General features: G+C 43.2%; 1 long non-coding RNA gene across 1 annotated transcript; it reads right to left on the bottom strand.

Annotated features, from left to right (window-relative positions):
• Nucleotides 1-2,784: 2,784 nt before the first annotated feature.
• LOC133122714 (uncharacterized) lies at nt 2,785-10,788 on the bottom strand. Its single transcript, XR_009708131.1, has 2 exons — nt 8,943-10,788; nt 2,785-4,229 (listed from the first exon to the last, which is right to left on the bottom strand). It is a non-coding gene; the product is annotated as an uncharacterized LOC133122714 (long non-coding RNA).
• Nucleotides 10,789-11,437: the final 649 nt, after the last annotated feature.

The following is an 11,437-nucleotide window of genomic DNA, read 5'->3' as shown; positions in this document are numbered from 1 at the left end:
ACATCATGAATTAATGTTAACAACTACATTAGTAATTGCCATTGTGATGAAAAAATCAGTTAATGTATTTGTTAATGGTTAACTAATTATAAGTTCATCCTCTGTTTTGCTAATGTATAAATATCATGTAATAAATACGTTAGTTGTTAACAAAGTTAATTTCATGCTTAATTAATCTATTTGTCCATCTTGTTAATGACTTGTTAACAACTACATGGGTTAATGCCAATTCATGAGCCTTACTGTAAAATGTGACCCGAAGTCTTTATTATCATAGCAAGCTATTCTTATGAGTGTTCTGTCAATGTATGTGGCAGTGCTAGAGCTTGGCAAAAGAAGACCATGGTCATGACCCCATCCAGCAGAGAGGAAAGACTCAGTAATAAATATTGCATTGCTTTTGTACTGAGTCATTGATCTGTAGTTTCTACTGGCAGCAATTCTGCCTATGAGAGACACTCTTGCTACCACCAAAATGTGATTCTCAAATATTTATTTCACTGGCAGAGACAAGGCGACATAGTCTGTCAGTGGTGTGAAGCTTTTGGTTGTGTACACTTGCACTTCCTACAAATACAATATTACTGTTTTTTATTTCAATGTGATTACAGCTGTAGTGATATGTACAGTGCTGTGAAAAAGTGTTTGCCCCCTTTCTGATTTCTTATTTTTTTGCATGTTTGTCACACTTAAATGTTTCAGATCATCAAACAAATTTTAATATTAGTCAAAGACAACACAAGTAAACACAAAATGCAGTTTTTAAATGAAGGTTTTTATTATTAAGGGAGAAATCCAAACCTACATGGCCCTGTGTGAAAAAGTGATTGCCCCCCCTGTTAAAACATAACTTAACTGTGGTTTATCAAACCTGAGTTCAATTTCTCTAGCCACACCCAGGCCTGATTACTGCCACACCTGTTCTCAATCAAGAAATAACTTAAATAGGACCTGCCTGACAAAGTGAAGTAGACCAAATGATCCTCAAAAGCTAGACATCATGCCAAGATCTAAAGAAATTCAGGAACAAATGAGAAAGAAAGTAATTGAGATCTATCAGTCTGGAAAAGGTTATAAAGCCATTTCTAAAGCTTTGGGACTCCAGCGAACCACAGTGAGAGCCATTATCCACAAATGGTGAAAACATGGAACAGTGGTGAACCTTCCCAGGAGTGGCCGCCGACCAAAATTACCCCAAGAGCGCAGCGACAACTCATCCAAGAGGTCACAAAAGACCCCACAACAACATCCAAAGAACTGCAGGCCTCACTTGCCTCAGTTAAGGTCAGTGTTCATGACTCCACCATAAGAAAGAGACTGGGCAAAAATGGCCTGCATGGCAGAGTTCCAAGACGAAAACCACTGCTGAGCAAAATGAACATTAAGGCTTGTCTCAATTTTGCCAGAAAACATCTTGATGATCCCCAAGACTTTTGGGAAAATACTCTGTGGTCTGACGAGACAAAAGTTGAACTTTTTGGAAGGTGTGTGTCCCATTACATCTGGCGTAAAAGTAACACCGCATTTCAGAACAAGAACATCATACCAACAGTAAAATATGGCGGTGGTAGTGTGATGGTCTGGGGCTGTTTTGCTGCTTCAGGACCTGGAAGACTTGCTGTGATAAATGGAACTATGAATTCTGCTGTCTACCAAAAAATCCTGAAGGAGAATGTCCGGCCATCTGTTCGTGACCTCAAGCTGAAACGAACTTGGGTTCTGCAGCAGAACAATGATCCAAAACACACCAGCAAGTCCACCTCTGAATGGCTGAAGAAAAACAAAATTAAGATTTTGGAGTGGCCTAGTCAAAGTCCTGACCTGAATCCTATTGAGATGCTGTGGTATGACCTTAAAAAGGTGGTTCATGCTCGAAAACCCTCAAATATGGCTGAATTACAACAATTCTGCAAAGATGAGTGGGCCAAAATTCCTCCACAGCGCTGTAAGAGACTCATTGCAAGTTATCGCAAACACTTGATTGCAGTTGTTGCTGCTAAGGGTGGCCCAACCAGTTATTAGGTTTAGGGGGCAATCACTTTTTCACACAGGGCCATGTAGGTTTGGATTTTTTTTCTCCCTTAATAATAAAAACCTTCATTTAAAAACTGCATTTTGTGTTTACTTGTGTTTACTTGTGTTGTCTTTGACTAATATTTAAATTTGTTTGATGATCTGAAACATTTAAGTGTGACAAACATGCAAAAAATCAGGAAGGGGGCAAACACTTTTTCACACCACTGTATTATGATTTTAATAGCATAATATTATGGCCATATATATATATCTTGCCACTATAAGCACTTTGAGAAGTGGTTATAATAAGGGCATTTTTAAAATGAAGGAATAGATTCAGAGATTGGTTTAATTTCATGTGAAATTGATGACTTTTCTGACGTGAGACTTGCATGAGATGTGACTGCCAATGTGTCAGGTATCATGTATGCATTCCAGCTCTTCCTCCAGTCTATGAATTCGAAACATCTTTTGGTAAACTGGTTTAACCGTGACTATGTTGATCTGCCCATGATGAAGGAATGCTAAAACAAACAGACATTAAGGTCTCGCCTACATGGCAATTCATGCCTTCTTGACACCAACTGCGAGATATAGACAACTATATCTGGATGCATCTGTACAGGTGTGTTTATGCACTGTTGGCACTCAATGCCATGTCTCTATTTATTTGCTTTATTCAGATTTGTTATTTTTTAAGTCGCCTACAGTATGTCAACCATGACCAAATTCCTACCGGGTTCATTTTCAAGCACTCAACACACAGTGTTGATTTTGAGTATTTACATTAAATCTTTATTTTTTATAAATGTCATTTTACAATTATGGTACTTTATGGTACTTTTACTAGTTTATTTTCCAGGAAACACTCTTATATCTCAATTCCCTGCAAAACGTTCCCTGAATATCTTCTCCTGTGTCTCACAATCCAAAATATACTGTAGATGTTCTGTTGAACTGATTCAGTAAACTGGAAGTCCGCATATGACTTCTGTGAACCATCGCTCACCCTTCTGTAATGGCACCCTTGGATGACCCCGTGTACAGCTCTTTTCATATGAAAGTACACGGTGCTCAGTTTGTCACGGGGCCGGAGGACAGTGTCTCAGCGGCTTCCCCTTTGTTCTTTTGTTTCCTGTACACAAAATGGCCGCCGTCCCCTATTGTAATCCATGACCTGTAGACGGACTGGCTTTGACCAAAATAGCATCTTATATCAAGGCAAGCGCTGTGCATACTCCACCTCAACACAAGTCACCTTTTCACCTCATAATCAAGCTGCCCTCTCACAGTGTAACTGAAAATAGAGCTTTTTAAATGGGTCAAATGATTACATTTCTAAAAGGGATAAACAAAATTCTTGCTGTATACCAAGAATGTGCAATGGGAATAAATATTATTGTGTTTTGGTTCAGTATTCTAGTAATATATTGTCTTGTGGGTTTCAATAAAAAAATAAAAAAATGACACAAAACTTGGGGCTGTGTATATCCGATTCCCACCCCAATTTGTCATGAGTTTCCATTCATAGAGTTTGAGCGCAAAGCGATATATATCCATTTTTGGTGTTTAGAGAAGAAGTGTAGTTTTACAAATAAATAGGACTAAAATGCTATATTTGAAGAATGTACAACATTTCCAATAATATGCCAGTTTCAAATACAATTCTTGTGCATTTCTGGAAAAACAAAATGCCTTCCTTCTCTGAGGAAGACGCCTAATCCCCAATTGCTCCCAACAAGCTGGTCAGCCTAGCATGGCAGCCTATCACTGCTTGAGTGTGACAGAGCATGTGAATGGGTGAATGAGATCCAGTAATTAGATAGAAGCGCTATCCAAATGCTGTCTATTTACACCAAAGGTTTAAATAAATATTAGTGAACCTAATATTTCTAATACTTAGACAGTGTCTACACTATAGGGTTTCAGGGGGCCAGTAGGCCAGAAAGAAAACCGGTGAGAAGAGGGTGATTCTCTGGCAGCCGTCCTTTGGTCCAGCTGGGGGAATGTAGGCCACACTGATGAAACAGGAGCCCGGCTGCACCAGTTCTGTCACAGCTCATAGCGTGACCGGCCCCGAGGCCCACAGGAAGGTGCTTGTGAGCCAGCGTCCAGCGCGAGTCTCCGTCTTCTGTTTGATGACGGCTGTGTTCCCCCGCTCTTCTGTTTTTTCAGGTGCACAGCAGCCGGGAAACGGAGGCTCGGCCGTATGTCTTCAGGAGAGAGAAATACACACAGCTGATGGTCACGGGTCTCCCATTAAGGTAGAACAAACCCCAGCACTAGCACCTCTTTCACAAAGCAGGTTTTCCCCTCCTGGAATTCAAGTTTTTTTTCTCTCTGATATCTCAAGTGAATTATTTCCAAGAATCCGAACAATGTCTACAGACTGTAAACCCAGCTGTGGAAAATGTGACATAGGGGATTTTTATTTTCCTGCATTTATCGACACAAGTTGAAATAGGGCATGCCTCCTGATGTCCTCTGTCCAATGTGGTGATCCCACAGATTTGCCAGATTTGACTGCTAGCGCTACCATTATTCATATCTTGTTGATTGTCTGTATTGCTTGTGCTGATATTGGCAAATGGCAATTTCAGAAACTGTTGTGCGAACAGGCATTAAACTGCATTTCTAAATTAAACCATTATGAAAGAAAAGCAGGCACTATTCAGTTAATGTGTTTAGTAACCTTCTTCACTTCAGTCACACCAGTGTTTTGATATTTATTTAAACTCCCAACAGCACAGTGGATGCCATTTAGAATTCTTTGAAACATCCCTGAGGCTTGCCAGGGTTCTCTGTCAGACTACTGTGGACTTAAATGTTGTCAACACAATGATCAGGTTTTGCCAACTCAAGTGGGAATCACCATGAAAAAGCAACTTCTTTCAGTACTTATACTTAGTATTCTGTACAACAATGCAGAATAAACTCAATCGAGCAGTATGAATGCAAGAATGTTCCAGAATTTCCTTTAAAAGGTCCGGTAAAGCTAATCACTGAGCTAAATCACTCGGAAAATGTAGCTGAACTTTCCACCAGATTGCCAATTGATTGCTGTCTATTATCCCTACACTGGTGAAAACAAAGGACACAATGGTATGTGCAGCCCCCTGTTTTGAGGAAATGAAGGGCTTACAGGTGTTTGCTGTTTCAGGATGCAGGTGATAACCCAGTGAAGGCACACACTGCAGCCTCCAGAACTCTGCAGCAGAAACCAGCCTTATCAGGCTCACTGCAGGGTACACAACTACATGCTCAACACTTACAGCGCAAAAATTTACATTACATGACATTATTGGCATTTGGCAGATGCTCTTATCTGGAGCGACGTATAACAAAGTGCAAAGTGCATACCCATCACCAGAAACAAGTGCACTGAAAGACCGTAGAGGGAAGTACTGTTTCAAGTGCCAAGAGTAAAACAAAGATAAGGACTAAGGCCTATTTGATAAATCTGACAATGGAATATATCTAAAACTATTTTGGTACAGCTCAACACAATAGAATGATAAACACTTACGTCGGAACAATAAACAGTTTACATAGCCAAACAAAATCGGCAAAAATATTTTACCACACTGACAGAGTATTTTTATGCATGGAGGAAGGAAAGGCCATCATAACAGTAGGTAGGAACTAAAATGTCAGGTAAAATGTCAGTCAAGAGGGCAATTAGGACAATTAAGACACCTTATATCTGTTTATCTTTCATATGTTTGAATAATCAAAACAGCTACCATGCTGTCTTCAGGAACTACAAAAACATGTTTTTCTCCAATTTGCTAAAACAACATGGGGTTCTGATCAACCTCATTAGTTGTGTACTCATGAACTGTAAATAAAAAACATATAAATAATACCGATGTAAAAAAACAAACATATAATGGGATTCTACACTTTTCTGACCTTCCAATGAAGTCCTGACTCAGGTTTTCCCAGTCCTCTTGGTGTGGTGCCAACAGGGGAAGTAGTCTTTCATACTTCCTGTTTGCTCACTGCAGAAATCTCTCATATCCAAGTAAAAATGTGTGCTAAGCATCTGGCTAGAATATAAATATACTAAATATGTGTACATTTGGATAAAATGGTAATAAACACTAAAAGATAGATTGGTTCCTATCTTTCAGTGATTTTAGAGCATTTTGGGTCATGAGGGGTATTACTCTGCTCGTGTGAATTAAGTGCAGTTGATCTGGGTTTCCCCTGGAATGGGAGTGAACAATCCCATTTCATATCAACAAGGTTTTAGAAACAGGCCATGTCCAGTTCACGAGGCAGCTTGTGCTAAACTAGATGTAGCATAAAATTATACATTTTATGCTGGATGTTGTATTGGTATATATGTAGGCTCTTCACTTAATAACACATTAATATATGGACTACTATCAGCATCAGAGTCAGAATCAGAATCAGAATCTCTTTTTTCGCCATGTAGTTTTATGTACAAGGAATTTGCTGTGGTTTGTGGGTGCATGCAAACAACATAAAGAATGATTCCAAAAAAATAGGAACATAGATATATAATAAGGTGGAATGTGATCTAGGTAAAAATAAGTAAATATATACAATACAACATAATGCGGAAGCGGGGTATATGAAGTATTGTTAAAGTGCAAAATATAAAATATATAAAATATAAAATATAAAGTTTATGAAGTAAGGGAGGGATAAAAGTCTATGACAATGGGGACCCTTGGGCCTTGTTGATGAGGCCAGCTGCCGATGGGTAGAAGCTGTTTCTGTGGCGAGAGGTTTTGGTCCTGATGGACCGCAGCCTCCTGCCAGAGGCGAGTGTTTCCAATAGTCTGTGTCCAGGGTGAGAGGGTTCGGCCACAATCCTTCCTGCACGCCTCAGGGTTCTGGAGGTGTACAGGTCCTGAAGAGATGGAAGATTGCAGCCAATCACCTTCTCTGCAGAGCGGATGATACGCTGCAGTCTGCCCTTGTCCTTGGCAGTGGCAGCAGCATACCAGATGATGATGGAGGAGGTGAGGATGGACGCAATAATGACGGTGTAGAAGTACACCATCATTGTCTTTGGCAGGTTGAACTTCTTCAACTGCCGCAGGAAGAACATCCTCTGCTGGGCTTTTTTGATGAGGGAGCAGATGTTCAGCTCCCACTTGAGGTCCTGGGAGATGATGGTTCCCAGAAAGTAGCAGGACTCCACAATGTTGACAGGTGAGTCTCTCAAGGTGATGGGGTCAGTTGGGGGTGGGTTCTTTCTGAAATCTACAACTGTCTCCATTGTCTTCACAGCGTTGAGCTCCAAGTTGTTCTGACTGCACCAGGTCACCAGATGGTCATCCCCACCAGAGATGAGTCCAATCAGGGTGGTGTCATCCGCAAACTTCAGGAGCTTGACAGATTGGTGACTGGAAGTGCAGCTGTTGGTGTACAGGGAGAAGAGCAGAGGGGAAAGAACGCAGCCTTGGGGGGAACAGGTGCTGATGGTCCGGGAGTTAGAGACATGTTTTCCCAGCTTCACATGCTGCCTCCTGTCAGACAGGAAGTCTGTGATCCACCTGCAGGTTGAATCAGGCACGTTCAGCTGGGAGAGCTTGTCTTGTAGCATAGTTGGCATTATTGTATTGCAGGCAGAGCTGAAATCCACAAACAGGATCCTGGCGTAGGTTCCTGCGGAGTCCAGGTGCTGTAGGATGAAGTGTACAGCCAGGTCAGGGCGACGGGTCTGTAATCATTCAGTCCTGTGATCCTTGGCTTTTTGGGGACAGGAATGATGGTGGAGGCCTTGAAGCAATCTGGTACATGGCAAGTCTCCAGTGAGGTGGCCCGACTGCTTTGGGGTTCTGCCTCTTGAAGATCCTATGGACATCTCTTTCCAGTAAGGACAGAGGTATCTCTGAGGTGAGTAGCTGTGAAGTGGCCCAGGCTCCTGCTGTGATAGAGGAGGTGGGGGAGGAGGGGGGCTGGAGCTGGTGGCTTTTGTCATGGGGGATGGTGTCAGGACTGTTCCATTGACCTTCAATGCGACAGTAGAACTCATTCAGGTCGTTGGCCAGGCGTGAATTGTTCATGGAGTGGGGGGTTTTTATTTTGTAATTAGTGATCTGTCTGAACCCTTTCCAGACAGAAGCAGAGTCATTGGCTGAGAACTGGTGTTGCAGCTTCTCTGAGGACAGTCGTTTAGCGTCTCGCACCTCCTTGCTAAACTTGTACTTTAAACATGGCTCTGTCCCCACTCCTAAACGCATCTTCCTTCTCTGACCTTGACTTTCTGAGTTTTGCTGTGAACCAAGGTTTGTCGTTGTTGTAACTCACCCTGGTGCGTGATGGTACATAGCTGTCCTCACAGAAGCTGATGTAGGAAGTCACCGCCTCTGTGTACTCATCCAGATTGTTGGTAGCAGTCCTGAAAACATCCCAGTCAGCACAGTCCAAACATGCCTGAAGATCCTTCACAGCTTCACTGGTCCACTTCTTTGATATCCTCACAACAGGTTTAGAGAGCTTTAATTTCTGCCTGTATGCAGGAATCAGGTGGACCATGACGTGGTCAGAGTGTCCCAGTGCAGCGCGGGGGACGGCATGATACGCACTGCTAGCTGTGGTGTAACAGTGATCCAAAATGTTCTTCTCTCTGGTCGGACATTTAATAAACTGTCTGTATTTGGGGAGTTCATGGCTGAGGTTTCCTTTGTTAAAGTCGCCGAGGACAATAACTAAAGAGTCCGGGTTTTTCCGCTCCACACACAGTATCTGGTCGGCGATCATGCGCTGTGCCTCCTGCGTGTTAGCATGAGGTGGAATGTAAACACCAACTAGTATGAATGGAACAAACTCACAGGGGGTGTAGAAGGGTTTGCAGTTTATGAGAAAAGATTCCACATCAGAAGAACAGTGTTGTTGGATCACTGTGATGTCGTTACACCAACCACTGTTAATGTAAAAGCACAAACCTGCGCCTTTCGTTTTGCCGGAGAGTTCTGTGTCGCGGTCCGCTCTGAAGAGTTGGAAGCCTGGCAGCTGCAGCGCAGAATCCGGAATCGATCCACACAACCACGTCTCCGTGAAGCACAAAACAGAAGATGAAGAAAAGTCTCTGTTTTTACCCAACAGTAGCTGAAGTTCATCCAGTTTGTATGCAGCTTATGGATAACTACAGTGTACTGCATTCCCATACAAGCCCTGTCCACGTTCATGTTTCATAACCAAATTATACAGTGAAGCTACTTTTAACATCAAATGTGTCCCTGGTAGAGTTTGCTGACATACTCAGCATTCATAAAGCAGTTCTGAGCCCAACCTGGCTTTTGTAGATTTAAGGAACATGGATATGACTGCATCTATGTCTGTAGTACCTTTGATTGAAACAGAACATTCTGCAATGTATTGAATAAATATGTGGAAAAATTATGTTAAAAAATTACAGTACATTTCAAAGCAATGTATTACTTGCAGTATCTGAAAGTGGCACTAATATTAATCACTGTGAATATTATTTTCAGATCTTGAGTAGTCTATTTTATTTCAGTATGGGCATTATATAGTATGTTCTCATTTTGTGGGGGATTGTTCAAACTTGCTTAGGGACCAAAGACTAAAGTCTGGATGAAATTAACATGCATGTTGTAATTCACATTCACCAGGTCTGCAGTGAGGATCTTACCCAGTCCTGTTCCCCTACATTAGCAGCCTGGCATGGACACTGAAGCTGGGAAAGCCAGCCTACAGGACTCCATTAAGCTCGATCTGTTTTCTTAATGACGCTGCCTTTACAACAAGTAGTGTAATACATTCATCCCTGACACATCTCAAAGATGACTGTGTTCAAGGACGGCTGTTTACTGTATGTAGGGCATTCAAACTGGTTCACTTACTTTTATCTTATTGACATCCAGCTATTGGATTTTCCCTGTACACAGCTGGCAGCTAACTCGAAATGTGATACCCTGCTTCACCACCGTGGTGGACGGGAGGGGAAATGAGGTACAGTGCGGCCTTTTGCAATCCGCACACGTTCACAGGACACGACCTTCCGAAGGCCGTCATACGACGCGCGTGACGGACAGTGCGTCACAGAAAGAGGTCCTACCCGCAGTGATGAATGAACGCATTCATGAGTAACACAAGTGCTCCCTGGGAAATCCTACGAGCAGGAAGTCACTCTGTGTTCTTATACTACGGACAGCGTGCTGCATCCCAATCTGCTCACATACAATGTGTTAATGTTAGAATGGAGAATAGGACAAAAAACACAGAGTTGGTTTATATTATCAGGGTCTGTATACAAAACACATCAATCACAATTAATGTTGAGGCGCTTTGCACCAGATTTTAGCCACTACCTAATTTCCATCTGCAAATAAATGAATAATTAAATAATAATGAGAGTAGTATTTTGGTCACTGGCTGTCACCCAAATAAAAAATATTTTTATTTTAGGGATTATTATAGGGTTGAATTATTTTGGATGCAGAGATTATATATTCAGAAATAATGCCAGTGCAATATCCCTTCCTCTTGATAAGTAAATACACAAGGACTCATTTAAATGAAATTTTAATAAGCATGGTATTAAAATAGTCTTTATTTCCATACGTAACGATGTTCCTGGGCGAACATTGTCAATGTCTGTCCAGCCATTCATTACAGGCAGTGTGTGCGTGTGCGTGTGTGTCTGTGCGTGTGTGTGATTGCGGTGGGTGTGCGCTCTCTGTGCCCGAGGCTGGAGCGTGCATTAGCCAGCGTAGCGCTAGCGCAGTCTGTTGTGGAAGGTACAGCAGGGGGAGGGGAGAGCGGGGGAGGGGGAGGAGGGTGGGCGGCTGTGACTCACTCCGTACCGTGAGAGGAGCATCGCCGCAACCCCTTCAGCCCCCAACCCGCCCCCCTCCACTCCACAAAACCGGCCGGCACGAGCTCCAGAAATGGCGCTGGCGTAGGAAACAGCGGGGTAGGCAGGTAGGCAGCGGCAGGTTCCGTGGCTGACGGTCGTGCTGTTGTGAGTCCTCAGCATCCACGCAGACCGTGCCTTACGAGCGCTCTCCGTGCTCCTCTGGGAGGGGGAGGGGGAGGGGGGGGGGGTGCTGCACTCCACTCCTCCACCCTGCTGCTGTTTTTATGAATGGAGGAGAACAGCTGGGAGGGGCTACAGCCTCACCCCATCATGATGTCAACAGGCATCAATGAAACGCACCCCCGCCGACGCAGGAGAAGCCGTGCTTACTGTAGCGGCTCACGAAAGAGCTCCCCCGCCCCTCCCCGCTCCTCGCCACAATCGTCAAACCCCCCCCAACCCCCACATTCCTGACTCCTCCCTACACCTACCTGCACCCCCCATCCCGCATCACATAAACCAGGCTGAGGAAATTACCACAGGGCTGCTGACGAAACCTACCCCCCCCCATCTCTCTCTCTCCATCCCCCCCTCCTCTCCCAGCTCCCCTCACTACAA

The sequence above is a fragment of the Conger conger genome, chromosome 2, assembly GCF_963514075.1.
Source record: "Conger conger chromosome 2, fConCon1.1, whole genome shotgun sequence".
NCBI classification, from domain to species: domain Eukaryota; kingdom Metazoa; phylum Chordata; class Actinopteri; order Anguilliformes; family Congridae; genus Conger; species Conger conger.
Note: the sequence above shows the minus strand (reverse complement) of the source record. Positions and strands in the feature narration are given on the sequence as shown.